Below are 16912 nucleotides of genomic sequence, written 5' to 3' on the forward strand. Positions count from 1 at the left end.
GGTATGACCTCTTATAAACATGACTCTGCTACTAAATGCTTTTGTTGTGATAAGATAGGCCATATTGCTAAATTTTTCCATAAGAAAATGGTAGATGGGGAGAGGTACACGCAGAGAAGACATGCAGGTCATTTGGATGATGCAAATTAGAACCAGGATGTGAGACTATTTATGGTTGAGACTACACTAGCCACTGAGGAGGATGAATCAGATATTTGCTTCATAGATTCTGGAGCCTCCTCACATATGACAGGTAAAAAACAATGGTTCACAAATTTTAGAGAATCCAACAATGGAGTTAAAGTATACCTTGGAGATAATGGAGGGTATGAGATCAAGGGACACGGAGATGTCCTTGTCACTCTTCCTGATGGAAAGACCAAGATTATATTTGATGTATGGTATGTTCCTGGTATTAATAAGAACCTGATTTCTGTATCAAAGATTACACATCAGGATCTCAAGGTAGAATTGTTTAAATCTTATTGTATTATTAAAGACTTGTTGGACTAGATGAAGCCTATTGCTACATGTATTCATATAGGAGGACTCTACAAACTAGATCTAAAGAGTACACCATAGCAAGCATTAATGTCATCAGATAAGTCTACTGAAAATTTGTGGCATCAGTGACTTGGGCACATCAATTTCAATGACCTTTCTTTGTTGCAAAAAAAGGTATGGTAGATGGTCTTCCTATTTTGAAAAAGTTGCATATTGATTGTGAAGCATGTGTTTTTAGTAAATAGCATAGAGATGAATTTCCTGTTGTTAAATATAGGAAACAGAGGGATACACTCGAATAAGTGGGGCCTATTATTTTCTAATCTTTGTTGATGATTGTACAAGATTCACATGGGTGTATTTTCTTAGATAAAAGAGTCATGCATTTGACTATTTCAAGCAGTTCAAGAACATTATTGAGAAGAAGATAGGAAAGTTCTTCAAGATTCTTCGATCTAATCAAGGCATACAATTCAAGAAAGGGGATTTCAACAAATACTCTAAGGAGCATGGGATACATCAGTAGTTTACACACCTTACACTCATTATCAGAATGGAGTAGCTGAGAGGAAAAACAAAACACTTGTGGTGTGTTCTCGCAGTATGTTGAAAGGTAAGAATCTAACTAATGGTTTTTGGGTAGAAGTGGTCAATACTGTAGTGTATTTGAGCAATAGGATTCCCACTAAAAGTATTGATTAGAAAACTCTTTTTGAAGCGTTGTTTGGCTTCAAGCCTATAGTAAGTAACCTTAGAGTATTTGGTTGTAAATATTTTGCACATTTTCCCAAAGAAAACAAGAAGAAGTTAGATTCAAAGGCCATTAAATGTACCTTCATTGGATACTACAATGAGGATAAGGCTTATAGATTATTTGATCCTTCTACTCACAAGGTGTTTTTTAGTAGAGACGTAATATTCCATGAACAGGTTGATGACGAAAATCATGTTCAAGGTAATGAAGAATGCCATGTACCGTTACTTTTAGATGAGGATGTTGAAACAGGGATCAACCAGCAAGAACAACAACATCAACAACAACAACAAGAGGATAAAGACGAGGAAATTGAGTTCAGTCCACAAAGAGAAGAACACAACAAAATAGTTGACACCCCACCACTCAAGAGATCTAGCAGGCCGAAACAATTACCAGCTCGGTAAAGGGATTGTCCACTCATAACTGGTATGTTAAATATTGCAAAACCTTCTAATTTTCATGAAACTAGTAAGAGTTGTGACTGGAAGGAAGTAATGAAAGCGGAATATGAATCTATTATTAAGAACAATACTTGGGATCTACTAAAGCTTCCTCATGGTACATAACCCATATGTTGCAGATGGTTATTTAAATTGAAATTTAAATCAAATGGGTCTATTGATAAGTCTAAAGCAAGGTTGGTTGAAAAGGGGTATTCCAAAAAATAAGGTATTGATTTTGAGGAAACATTTTCCCCTATTGCAAAATTAAACACTACTAGATTGATTATTGCTTTAGCCACTAAGAATCATTGGAAAATAAATCAACTCGAAGTTAAATCTACTTCCTTAAATGGTGATTTAAAAGAAGAAGTATACTTAGTGCAGCTTGAAGGCTTTGTTAAGAAGGGAGAGGAGAATTTAGTATGTAGATTAAAGAAAGCTTTATATGGTTTAGAGCAGGCTCCTAGATCCTACTATGACAAAATTGATTCATTTTTCCTAATGCATGGTTATAAATGGAGAAAAAATGATCCTAATTTGTATACTGTGTTTAATGATGAGGGGCAGATAGTGTTGATTTCTTTATATGTAGATGATCTGGTCATGATAAGGAGTGCATACAATCACATTGAAGAAATCAAGCAGCAGTTATCACAAAAATTTGAGATGAAGGACCTCGAAGAAATGTATTACTGTTTGGGTCTAGAAGTTTGGAGAGACTCAAGCCAAATTTTCTTGTCCCAAGGTAAGTATGCTATGAGTTTGTTGACCAAATACAAAATGGATGAGTGTAAGGCTGCATTTTTGACTTTACAACAAAACCACAAACTTCAGGTGAATGATGGTTCGAAATATGCAGATGCAACATTGTACAGATAGTTAGTTGGTAGTATTATCTATTTGACTACAAGAAGACTAAATCTAGCTTATGCAGTGAGTGTTTTGAGTTAGTTCATGACTCAACCTCATGAGAACCACTGGCTTGCAGCAAAAGGAGTACTGAGGTATCTGCAAGGAACTTCAGACTTCGGTATTTTGTATTCTTACTCATTTGATGTTAGCTTGACAGGTTATGCAAACTCTGATTGGGCGGGAAATTTAGATTATAGAAGATCAATTGCAGGTTACGCTTTTAGAATTGGGTCCGGGGTCATCTCTTGGTGTAGCAAGAAGCAGCATACTATAGCCTTATCCTCAGCAGAAGCAAAATATCAAGCTATGTGTGCAGCAGCATGTGAGGCAGTTTGGTTGCGCAGACTTCTCCAAGATGCAGGAGAAGAACAGGTAGAAGCTACAGTTATCAATTGCGATAATCAAAGTTCCATCAAACTGGCTTACAATCTTGTGTTCCATAAGAAAACTACACAGAAAGACACTCAACTTCATTTTGTTAGGGAAAAGGTCCAGTCCAAAGAGATTTGTGTTGAATATTGTAATTCTTGTGATAATATGGCTGATATATTTACTAAGCCTCTGGGAAGACTGAAGTTTGAGTTGTTTAAGGACATGTTAGGTGTGTTTAAGAACCCTTTCTCCATTAAGGGGGAGTGTTAGAATTAATGGAGAATAGGTTATTGTTTTTACATAGTTGTGCATTATACTTTTCTTAGTCGTTCAGTTCCTATTATTCAAGGATATGATTTGCAGTCCTTAACAAATTGTATCTATTTAATATTGGAGATTAATGTGAAGCTAGTGTGTCATTTTTCTTGGAGGATCTCCTGGTGATCTGCACTTGTGAGGTCCTCTTGTGTTAATTAATTTTAGAGTTAGTCCCTTAAGAGTTATCAATTGACCATTGTCATTGTTTTTTAATTGTAATAGTTGTTAGAGGATGCATTATTGAAGGGTTTTTAATTATCTAAGAGTACGAGTGATCACAATAAATTAGTGGTTATGGGTCATATTAGTGTTTTGACATTCATATTTGTTTTTGGTTAAGGGGCACATATTGTATAAGATATTATGGTCAGAGTGGTCAACGGTTACATTAAATAAGGGAAACAATTTTGTGGGGGTTAATATATAGTGCAATATATTGAAATATATAATAATAAATTCATTATAATTAGTGAATTTATAGATACATATATTAATATGTATTTTTATAGATCAAAATATTATTATGAAACCCAATGTGTGTTTCCTTATGATTTCCCTCATTGTTTTAATCCAATAACTAATTGATTGTACTTAAAAAACCCTCAGTGATTTAGTAGCTAAGTTTTTGATACTCCTAGAGTTTTGCAAGGCTCTTAGAAATATTGAAAAAAATAGGTTATCTCAAACTTTGAAATAAATATTTTATTTATATATTTATCATTCAAATTTTCCAACCTAAAAGTATTTAGAAAAAAATATAAATTAATTATTTTTTAATTACTAATGAAGAGGATTATTAATCCATATGACTTTAATGAAGAGGATTATTAATCTATGTGATTTTATTTATTAGTTAAAAAAGTTATTTTATTAGTGAGAAATGTTGTTAAGCCATATGAATTCTAATAATTTTTTTCTTATTTAACAACTTATCTTCAAATTTTATTTTAACAATTTTATTATTTAGCAAAAAAATATGTATAATGACTTTCACCACATTTTAGTAATTGTGAATTCAAACGCGGTTGGATAGTGTGAGTCATTGAGATAAAGATTGACATTTCATATTTAAGCATTAACTTTGTGCATATTCTGTTGAAAGAAAGCAACTCTGAAGAAAGCAATTTACACATTGCCTTTTTAAATTTCACCATTACTTTTTTAACTTTGAAATTTTGTGTTTTTTTTACTACAAAAACAATTAAATAGGTAGTCTTTCTAACTTTGAAACTATTCATATTTTACTTCAAAACAAAATAAATGTTATTTTGAAATTTAACTTTTATTTTTTTACTTTTCCGTCAACTATTTTCTCTTTCTAACATTAAAATTAGTTTTCATATCATATAGCTTTGCATCACTAGCCAAACCTACCTTTTCCTGAGGTCCTAATTCTGAAATGAGCACATCCTCTTTTTCTTGTGTTCCCTCTTCCTTCCCATACTCAAAAGAGAGATCTTATTGAGTTTGATATCATCCAAGCGAAACACGGGTTGGGAGATATAGCGAAATCGCCAATCTTTTACCTCAAAAGCAATTTTTTAAATTTAACCTTTAATTTTTTACTTTGTTTTCTTTAATATTTAAAGGTAAATTATTTTGGTTTGTAACTTTAATTTTTTACTTTGCTTTCTTTAAAATTTAAAAGTAAATTATTTTGTTTTGTATTTTTTAAATTTAACGCGAATGTAATTTATATTATGTTTTTAAATTTAAGTTATTTTTTGCTTTTTCTATTATACTTTCTAAATTTAGGTAACTTTTTGCTTTTCTGTGGGTTGTCTTCTTGAATTCGAGCAGTTCCCTTCATAGCCGTTTTCTCATAGGCGGATTTCACAATCGCAATCTCTCCCAGCCAATATGCCAATATGTGATGATTTCGAAACTATGGTCATGCCCAATTGTTCGACGATAGTGTTTTCATTGGTAACGCCAATGTTGTTGCCTCTGTATCTTTGTTGGGAGAGCGTGAGACTGAATATACGAAGATCGTGTGTTCGATCTGTATCTTTGATGGGAGAGCGTCAGACTGAATATCTTTGAAGATCGTGTGTTCGATCTATATCTTCGTTTAGAGAGAGTCAGACTGAATATATGAAGATCCTGTGTTCGATCTGTATCTTTGTTGATAGAGTCAGACTGAATATATAAGGATCATGTGTTCGATCCACGATCAAGGCCCTTGTCACTTCATAACACTACTTCTAATCAGGCTGGAGGTAAGTAGCCATTTCTGTCCATTCAAATTATATTAACATTCCATGCCTCCTCTTCTTCGATCTTTGTTTATAATTTTTTTCAGCAAACTATGGATATCGTTTATTTTGTTTGCACATTTGAAGCCATGCCTTTTTTTGAGCCTTGTTTTAAAGTATGGTTTATAAAAACATTTTACAACTATGGATAGCGTTTATGGATAATTTTCTTTGCACAATCTAATGTGTTGTTTATAAATTTTTTGTATAGCTATGGATCTCGTTTATGGATATGTTGTTTATAAGTTTTTTCTATAGCTATGGATATCGTTTATGGATAATTTTGTTTGCACATTTGAAATGTTGAACACTGATTTATAATTTTTTTCATGCACTTATGGGAAGTATTTATTAATAATTTTAATGTTTCATTACACATTGAAAAGTTTGAACACTTCCTCATCAAGATTCGTCCTCAATTACTATATCCGCCCAATCCTCTGCACTGAACTTTTGTCTTATGGTTACCGAGACATCAATCATAGATACCCGTAGCCCCAAAATTATGAACCAAAAAACATACAAATTCCTACAAACGTTCACCTCTTTCATGGTTTGTCAAACAATGGATTGGAAATGTTCCTTGGTGGTGTGATAAACTTTGATGTCTCATTTTTTTAACTATATTCTAATATGAAAATAGATTCAGCATTGATTCAGTTTTTTTCATTGGAATTGGAATTTGGCACTGAGATCATATATTTTTGGAATTTTTAATACACAAATAAATTCAACATTATAAATTGTATTTTTAAATATAAAAATGTATTATTAATACTTTTAAATATAAACATGTAGAAATATGAATATGTAGAAAATAGTCAAAGCTATTTTTTCTTCTTTCAAATAAAACACGAAAATGTTGTCATGTTAAACTACACTGCACTTCGATTACTCGGTGTTCACTTTTGTTGTTCACCACTATTACAACATTGACATTGAAAATCATAAGTGGCCACACCTAATTTTTATCACCTTTATCATAACTTTGCTAGTGAAATTCCCAGAATAATATTTGACTTAAACTAGAAAACTAAATTAAATTTTACTAATTAAATTGTTGTTCTCATAATTACTTATTTATATTGCAATTTTTTATACATATTATTTGTTATATTATCATGTATATATTGATATCTGAATTTTCACTGTAAAGAATAAATCAATAAGTATTATAAATAAAGAGAATGAAATGATATGAAATTTTATTTTGTTTAAGTTTTCTGAGGAGGAGGAGGAAGAGAAGGAGGAGGAGGAGGTGACGGAGGTAGAGGAGGAAGAGGCGACAGAGGCAGAGAAGGAGGTGGCAGAGGTGGAGGAGGTAGAGGAGAGGAGGAGGAGGAGGAGGAGGAGGAGGAGAAGGTGGAGGTGGAGGGGGAGGTGGAGGAGGCAGAGGAGGTGGAGGAAGAGGAGGAGGAGGAGGAGGTGGAAGTGGAGGAGGAGGCAGCGACGAGGAGGGGAAGGAGGAGCAGGTGAAGGCAGAGGCAACGGCGAGGGAGAAGGCATCGAAGGAGGCGGTGGAGGCAAAGGAGGTTGAGGAGGAGAATGACGAGGAGGATGAGGCAAAGGCAGAGGCGACGACATTCGCGGTGGTGGTGGTGGTGGTGACAAATGAAGAGGAGGAGGAGGAGGAGGAGGAGGAGGAGGCGAAGGGGGTTGAGGAGGTAGATTTGATGGTGGATGTGGAGTAGGAGAAGGAGGTGGAGGAGATGGTGGCAGTAGAGGAGGAGGAGAAGGAATAGGAGGAAGTGGTGTTGTTGGTGGAGTTTTAGGTAGTGGATGAGAAGGTAGATGTGGTGGTGGAGGAGGAGGTGGAGGTGGAGGATGAGGATGAGGAGGAGGAAAAGTTTGAGGTGATGGAGAAGGTGGAGGTGGAGGAGGAGGAGTTGGACATGGAGATGGAGGAGGAGGAGTAGGAAGTTGAGGAGGATGAGGAGGTGGTGGAGGTGGAGAAGGATTAGGAGGAGGTGGAGGTGGAGGAGGAGGAGGAGGTGGATGAGGGAGTGGAGGTGGAGGTGGTGGAGGTGGAGGTCATAGTGGAGTAGGAGGTCATGGAGGTATATGTGGATGTGAAGTAGGAGGTGGTGGAGGTATAGGTGGATGTGGAGGAGGAGGAGGAGGAGGATGAGAAGGGTGTGGAGGAGGAGGAGGAGGTGGAGGTGGAAGTGGAGGTGGAGGACGAGTGGAGGAGGAGGTGAAGGTGGAGGTTGAGGTGGAGGAGGAGGTGAAGGTGTAGGTGGAGGTTTAGGTGGAGGAGGAGGAGGAGGAAGAGGAGGAGGAGAAGGTGGTGGAGGAGGTGTACGTGGAGGAGGAGAAGGAGGAGGAGTAGGAGGGGGTGGAGGTGGAGTTGGAGGTGGTGGTGGATGAGGAGGCGGAGGAGGAGCAGGAGGAGGGAGAGGCAGAGGTGAAGGTGGAGGAGGAGGAGGTGGTGGAGGTGGTGGTGGATGAGGAGGTGGAGGAGGAGGAGGAAGCAGAGGTGGTGTAGGAGTTGGAGGAGGTGGAGGAGGAGGTGGAATAAGAGGAGGAGGTAGAGGCGTAGGTGGTGGAGGAGGTGGATGTGTATGTGCGGGAAGAGCAGGTGGGGGAAGAGGAGGTAGGGAAGATAAGTGATGACTCGGAGGCATAGAGTGACTACTAACGTTGATGAAATACTAGGGCATTCAGAAAAAGTCATCCATTGTGGTCCTATCTTCATCAATTAGGCAACATCTTCTGGTCGTGCCTCTATCCGCTAGGAATGTGTTGAGTAGAGTAAACATTTATTTACACCCCAGTAAAATTCTAGAAGATATACGTAAACATTTATTTACACCAACATAAAATTCCACAAGACATATTGTACCTCATCCTATTGGTTATTGTTGGCAACATTAATTCACATTAACATCTAATTATGTATATATCTCACCCTCTTGGTTATTGTTGGCAACATGAATTCATTTTAACATCTAATTATGTCTGTATCTCACCCTCGCAGTTGGTTATTGTTGGCAACATGAATTCATTTTAACACCTATTTAATTATTATTTTTATAACATTGTCGTATAAAATGTTCGATAACTTATTGCACATTTTTATATATAAAAACAAAAATTTAGTTTTCATATATATATTCTCATTTTTTTCCCTTGGAAAAATCGTAATTTTCATTAATATTAAGGAAAATTATATGTTGTAAATGTTGTGTGCATATGCAGTTTTAAAAGGCTATAAGCTTGTCAAAATGTAGAAGCAGCTATATATATGTTCTCCATGTAGGGAGACATTTCCTTAGATATGTACTATTTAGTTATCAAAATTTAGATTACTCTACGCAGAGAGTATTTTTCTATAACATGTAGTTGTAGGTATAAAATAAAAATAAATATAAATAGGAAAAAAATCGCATATCATATAATATAGGGCTCCTCGTGATCCTATACGACATGGTACATATAAAGGTCATGATAATGTTGGTAGTGCTCCCCATCTCTATGTTACTATGTCATCCATATGTCATGTGGCTGGATTGTTGTCTCTTTGGAAAGTTGGTCAGCGAGTGAGTTTCGTTCCCTGTAGATATGATGACATGAAAAACTATCAAAAGGTGATATACATCTATGGACCTCATCCAAAATGTGTCACAGAGTGTAAGCATGACATATTGATGTTTTGTTTATCCATTTGCATACAATTTTTGAGTCCCCAAACACTTGTAGATTCCTGCATTTTTCAATAGCAAAATGAATGATATGTTTGGTTGTGATGAGTTCTGCATAGTTTTTTGTGCCTCTGCCAAGTCCATTTGTATGTGGTAGTAATTGGAGTCAGTTAAGTAAAGTACGACATCCCCACCACATCCTTCTTCTTGTGTTGATCCATCAAAATAAGCGCAAGGCTGGGAGTGATCTGTGGATTCTGGAATGATATGTCTGGGGGGTGTGTTATCATCATCTTTAGGAATATTACTATAATCAACTAGGATTCAGGCTGTGATGGAGGGCCAGTGAGGGGGGTATCTATAAAGATGAGGTGGTTCCGGGTAATCCAAATTTCCCATCAAATGAGAAGTGGGAGGTTCCTTTCTTTTGGAGGAGATGTTGTTTTCCACCAATTGGCTCAAACCTCCCTAATAGCTTAACCTCTCCATGAATTAGGTGTACGGGAATGTGAGAGCGTAGTATTCCAGAGGTTAATAGTGATGGGGCATGTAAGAAATAGGTGATCCACTATTTTTGAACTGTCTTTACATAAGCAACACCAAAAGGGCCCATGTAGACCTCTCTTGATCAGGTTGTCTCTGCTCGAGAATTTTTTTTTCAAAATTGACCACATGAGTATTCTTGTTCTAGGGGGGCTTTGAGCTTCCACATTCATTTCTACCATATATCAATCTATTTTGGTCTATGTCTATTGGCAAGGTGAAGATATCCTCTTTGGGAGAGTACTGACCATTTTTTGCAATTGCCCATATAATCTCATCCTACCCTTCCAAGATTTGGATATGAGATTCAGTTAGATCTGTTTTGTAAGTTGTTCAATGGTGGTGTCATTGACAAGGTATGTGTAGGCTGTCAATTGATTTCCAAGATTGATGTAGGAAGGTAGATCTCTCTAGGTCAGCAATCTGATTGATGTGGGTGATTATAGACACTTTGAGGTGTTTTATATGTCCTTGTGGTAATAAATATGCATTCCCACATCCTAATTAAGTGTCAAGCCCGATTCGAACAAATGTCCCATCATGAATTCTCCAGGGAAGCTCGTCTCAAATTAGTTACAATGATTTTAGTACCACTTTCTAAATGTTAGAGATCTTTGTTTTATTCCGACTTGTCTGTCTCAGCCATTCCATCATCCTTAATTGATCAATGTATTTTGAGGAGGCTACTTTGGTCCAGAGAGTCCTAGAAGTGATTAATTTCTATCCTAGATTGGCCACTAGTGCTGTGGAGAAATCTTCCAATTTTCTAATGCCCTAGCCTCCCCATTTCTTTGGTATGGACAACAAATCCCATTTGGCCCATGCAAAAATCCTCCCTATTTGTTTTCCATTCCAGAGGAATCTACAATAAAGATTTTGTAATCTTGTAAGGATGCCTCTTGGTATCCAAGCTAGTGACATCTAGTACACCAAGGTGGCCTCAAGAACAACTTTGATAAGCACTAGTGTTTCGGCTCTAGAGAGATACTTGTGATACCATATATTAAGTCTCGTTTCTAGATTAGAGATCAACCATGTCCAATTATCTATTTTATAGTGGAGTGACTTCAGCCTGTACCCCAGGTACTAGAGGCCTTCTTCCAGCAATAACAAAGTGAAAGGAAAGCTTTGTAGTGCAAACTAAATCTCACGAGGGGAGTAGTCAAATATAGTGAGGGTGGATTTTGTGTTATTAATAGCCATACTAGTTGTAGTGTGGAATAGGTTGATAGAGTGTTGTATAGTAGTTAGATCTCCTATTCCCCCATTGGTAAATATTAACACACCGTCCACAAAGAGGAGGTGTGTTATTGTGCATCACTTTGTGATCCTAATTCCCATAAGCTTGCCTCTAAGATGCATATCCTTAATAAGTATGTTGAGACCTTCAATAACCAGTAGGAAGAGTAGTGGTGACAAGGGACATCCTTACCTGAGTCCTTTTTTAGAGGATAGAAAGGAGAAGAAGCTCCATTTATCATGACACTAAAGGATATATTAGTGATGCAACACATTATAAATTTTATAACTACCATAGGAAATCCTAAATGTGTTAGGAGAATTCTGATATATTACCAAATTACATGATCAAATTCCTTAGATAGATCAACTTTGAAGATCATACCTTTAATCTTCTTTGTTTGTATTGAGTGTAATACTTTCTAGGCTATTGCTATAGCTTCATGTATCTGTCGATCTTGCAGGAAGGCAAATTTTTCCAAGGAGATGTGGGTGGAAAGAATGGAATGGAGGTGATTTGTAATGATTTTGGAGATGATTTTGTATATGCAGTTGCATAGGGATATGGGATGAAAATCATTAAATGTTAATGGGTTTTCTGATTTGGGGATGAGGGTGATGAAAGTGGAATAGATGGCCCCATGCATTTGCCCAGATATCCTGCATTCCTCAATGACCTTGAGTAAATCTTATCCTAGGATATCAAAAAAAGGCAAATAAAACTCAACCAACCATCCATCTGGACAGGGGTTCTTTTCCCTCTTAAACCATTTTAGGGTGGCCTCCAGTTCCCCAAGAGTGAATTCTCTATTTAAATCCATAGCATCTCCCTGATCGACGAACCAATGAAAAAGTTGTGCTACTCTTATGACCTTTGGTAGGGTGGAATTACGAGGAGCCTGATAGACCTTTTTGAAATGTGAGGTGGTGAGTGTGGCCAATTGAGGGAAGGTGTCCATCTCAATACCCTACCCATTCATCAAAATCCAGATAGTGTTGATTTATTTTCTTCCATTTGAAAATTTATGGAAGAATTTTGAGTTGTCATATCCCTCCTTCAGCCATATTGCTCTGCTTCACAATCTCCATGTTTCCTCCCCTTTTTTAAGGATGTTCCCCCTCTTGGTTATTAACGCGATGAGATTATCCCTATGATCATTTGTTGGAAAGAGTCCCCTGCATTCATCCTCCATATCAGCAATTTCTAATTTAGTGTCTCTTAGATTTTGTTCATCTAGTACCCTCTTGTTATGAGCCCAAATGTTTGATAGCTTCTTCTATTCTTTTAGGTTGTCGATGAATCTAGTAGTGATGTGCCTTTAGTCAGCAGGTGGGTGGGCCTTCCAAAAGTCTGGGATTAGGCAGATATAGGAATTATCCTTTAATTAGGTGGAGTTGAATTTGAAGGGGGCTCGTGGTTTGCTTATTTATCCTCGAATATCAAGTTATATTAGCAAGTGATCCGATAATCCTCCCAAGCCAACCCACTAGCAGTATGTATATCCTCTCTCAAGGAATCACTCCTTAATGAGGAAGCGATCTCGCCTTATGGCAAGACTATTCTGTCCACATCTTTTGTTCCTCCAAGTCGGGACTAAGTTAGTAGAGGGGATGTCGATGTAACTATGGGTTTGTAGGAGGTGTTTGAAAAATGCTGATAGAGGATCGACTTGGGCATGGTGCCCCCATGTCTCAGAAAACCAAGAGAGAAGTTAAGTTCCCCACCAAAAATGATGTTATCTCAATGCAAGATATTGGATGCTAGAATATGCTCCCAGAAGTCCTCTAGATGGTGGTAGGGTCCGTAGACATTTATAAGTCTAATATCAGTTCCCAGTTCAGTAGAGAAGGTATCCGCCCCTATAAATATAATGCCACCCTAGGTGTTGATCAAATTTATCAAGGGTGGATTATATCCTAGGGCAATTCCACCGCAGTGGCCATTTAAATCTATGGCTTGGAAGTGCTATCCAACGAGCATGGATTCTAGAAGAGGGGATATGGCATCAACAACACCTTGAGTTTCTTGTAATAAGAATATATCGGTCGTTTCATTCTGGAGGAGCCTTCACAAAGCTAGTTTCTTCTTAGGACTAGCAATCCCTCTACAGTTGAAAGAGAGGACCTTCATGGGGGAGATGGTTCCAAGGGATTTTGTGCTCTAAGGACCCTCTCAAGAGTAGGTTGTCTCCCCGTGGAAATCTCCATCCCCCCCTGCTATTTAGATTTTGATAGGGAGGAAAGTCTACCTCCAGGGAGTTTCAAAGAGGTTGGAGAAGGTAGAACACCAATGCTGATAGCATCAAGTGCCCAGGACTGAGAATGTGAGCGAAGGTGGTAATGATGGGGAATGGGATCAATTCCAGGATTCAATTCAGATTGCACCTCCTCTGGAAAACAAGGGGGGGTACGTGATATAGTAGGAGGAGGGGGAATGAGGGCACTTTTAATGTGATTGGGGTGGGATGGTAAGGTAACAGGGCTCTGATGGGGTTCCATAGCTTTATCATTATACACCGAAGAAATTGTAAATGTTGCAGAGCAAGGTTAATAATTTGACATACCCAAAGATAGCGCAGCTCCAACGACCACCTTAGACCTGGTCAACGGAGGTGAAGGGGGTCAGAGAGGTGTTTTCCCGTGCTTATTCAGTGTTGCTGAGACTGGCTTGGATCCAACTGCTTCAGTGTCTATATTCTTTTCATCCTTCGAGTGATCTGCCTATCTTTGAGTTTTCATTGAGGGAGATTACATCCCTTTGTTTTGAGTCTTCGATTTCCCTAGAACAGGGTAGTCTTTGTATAGGTGACCAACTCTATGGCATCGTCTACATTGAAAGGGGACCTACACATAATCAAGTATTTGGCTTCGATTGTAGTTCCTCCAACATAGGGTGACTTGCTCCTCTAGCCCTCCTCTTCTGTCTAAATGTACCAGGATCCATGCATAGGCCATAACCCCAGTGGAGAGGTATGATCTACCGTAACCTAAGAAGGTGCCCACAAAGTTTCTAATTTTCCTGAAGATGTCCTCATTCTAGAATTGAAGCGACAGATGAGGGAGGTGAACCCATATTGGCCCAGCCTCAAGTTGTTCTCTGTCTGGGTCAAAAAGCTGACTCCACCTCCTTAGGATTATTGGGGCATGCTCAATATGCCAGAAGGAGGACACTACCCAATTTGTATGTTATGATCACACAAATTCTAGAGAAAACTAACCACAGACAAAGGTTTGTATGAAAGGAAAATCAACGAGATGTTGGCCACATATTTTCATGACCCATTGTTTTAGTCTTGCCGTAGAGTAGTTTCATTCCCTAACTCTTCCCACCAGGATTTTTGTAACCATGTCCATGGTATTTTGCCATTGGAAGTCTTCTCAGTCAATGAAAACCTCTTTTGCCTTGGGTTTAATGCACCTTAACCTCTTTCCAGGTCTTGGCTCTGCAGCCTCTTTGCAGCCTTGAGCTTCGTCAAAATTAGGGTTAGAAGGATTAGGGTTAGGGTTTGTGGAGGTAGGTCAGGGCAAGCATGCAATGCATCTGGGAGAGGGGGGACATTCATGTAATAGCCAAATGTGGGAATAGGAGCTGAGGTTGAAAGGATGGGAGACAGTCCCTGGTGAGAGTGACATGGGTAATGTGAGGTGGTAGAGGGTTGGAGGGATTAGTGTTTGAATGAACCTATTGCTGGAGAAGGGCCTGTGTTCCTCGTAGTGAACTGATGGGATATTGGCATCACGGTAGGAATGTCAGAGGGCAACCAAGAGGGAGACACTTCAGGCAGATTGATGACCACACTAGAAGGACCCGTGAGTGGTGGGAGTGGAGCAATGACATTAGTTAATTCTCTGTAGAAAGCGAAGAAAACCTCAGAGCTTGTGTGCCTGCTGAAAATGGATATACCTTCGAGGGGGTCCTTAGAATAATCTATTAGTTCAGCCTCCATTGTTGCCCCAGGGGTTACACCATCTGCCACCGTTTAGGGTTTAGGGTTTAGGGCTCTTGTTGAATTTTTTTATGAGAATTTAGATAATTTATGCTACAACTCTTTTTGCAAAATTGTGATGCAATAGAATCACAATGTAGTACGATTGTTAAATAATAGCTCAAATAGTGCAGGAACAAGTTTCAAATCTAGGTTTTGATTTTTTTATTGAGGTGAAATTTCCTACGAGAATTTAGCCAACATACGCTACAACTCTTCTTGAAAAATTGTAATGTAATAGAATTGCAATGCAATCCAATTGTTAAAGAATAACTAACATTGTGCATGAATGAGTTTCAAATTAAGGTTTTGTGTTTTACATTAAGGCTTAATTAAAAATAGCGAAATTAGTTTCAAATTTAGGTTTTGAGTTTTAGATTAAGATTTAATTAAAAATAACCAAGGTACATACTGATCCTATAAAGATGGAAGTAAACAACTCTTTGCTATGAGTGATTGAAGATTTTTTATAAAAAAGGTTTGGTTTCTTTGAATATTACAATAATAATACATTAATAAATTTTATATTAAGAATAAAAATACTAAAAAATATAATTAATTCAAATAATAAGTACTAAGAATCTATATTTTTAAATAAAAATTAGCATATTAAAACATAATTCCACCATATAATATTAACTAATATATGAAATCACACTCAATAAATCTATTATTAGTAAAATAAACTTAATAAAATATGTTTAGTAAATATACTCTATAAAAATAGGTTTATCGTTAATATATTATCATCTATAATTACAAATATTACACATGTATTAATATATAAAAATTTATACATTATTAGAAATACTTCTAATATTAATAACAATTAAGCAATAATACATTAATAAAAGTTAATTAATAAGGTTTATGTATTATTATTAATATTCATAATAGTTACATTTTAGACATTAACATAAAAATAATTATATATAATATTGACAATACAAATATTAGCATTAATGTTATTAATAATAAGGTTAATATATTCTTAATAATTTCATATAATAATTATTTATGTAATAATATTTTTAAATGTAATAATTTGATATATTTAGTTACCTAGCTCAAATAGTTAATGTGGATAACATAATCATTAATGGTTAACATTAATTAATTATAATTCATCATTTTCCATCGTATTAAGCACTAACAATTATAGTAGGTCGTAACTAATCATTTATTAATGTATTAAGCCACATGAAGTACTAGTAGTTTGATTATAAGCTAATATATAAAACCATAATTTATGAATATCAATACTATTGATTATCTATTAATATTATTATGTTAAAGCATTAATATAAGTAATATAAATAACAACATATATTTTTTTATATTAGTAAATATAATATATATTAATATTAATGTTAGTTTATTAATACTACTATAATATATATTAATATTATTGTTAATATATTAATATTAGTATTATCATTAATGTTAATATTACTATTAGCATTGATATTAATGTGTGCCTCTTACTCTAAAATATGTGTTAATATTTAAATAGCCATGCCCATCAAAACATTGAGGCCATAGCCATACCATACCCTAAAAATTATTTACGTTTAAATTTTAGTGTTAATATAATATGACATAGTTTTGATGTTTATGTCATCTAATAAAACCTTGTATATATATTGTGAACTTTTGCAGCCATAGTTGTAACCCACCCTAAAATCGTTACTATGTACATATATTATAGATACATTTTAGAACGATTGTTGGAGCTTTAGAGGCGTAACTGCAACATGTAGCCGCCACATCTCTTCTTTGAGATAAGCTACCATTGCCCAAGCTAATTTATTTCCATGTTGTATGTAAGAATATTTCAATTCTTTGATCTTAATGACATGAAGTTTTATTTCTGCTTCAACTCTATTTTTATGTTTATATTTTTATTCTTTTGCGTTCCTGCATAAGTCTAGATCATCATAAC

This window comes from Pinus tabuliformis, chromosome 2_1, assembly GCF_031772625.1.
Source record: "Pinus tabuliformis cultivar Carrire ecotype Pingquan chromosome 2_1, CPIR1, whole genome shotgun sequence".
Lineage (NCBI taxonomy): Eukaryota > Viridiplantae > Streptophyta > Pinopsida > Pinales > Pinaceae > Pinus > Pinus tabuliformis.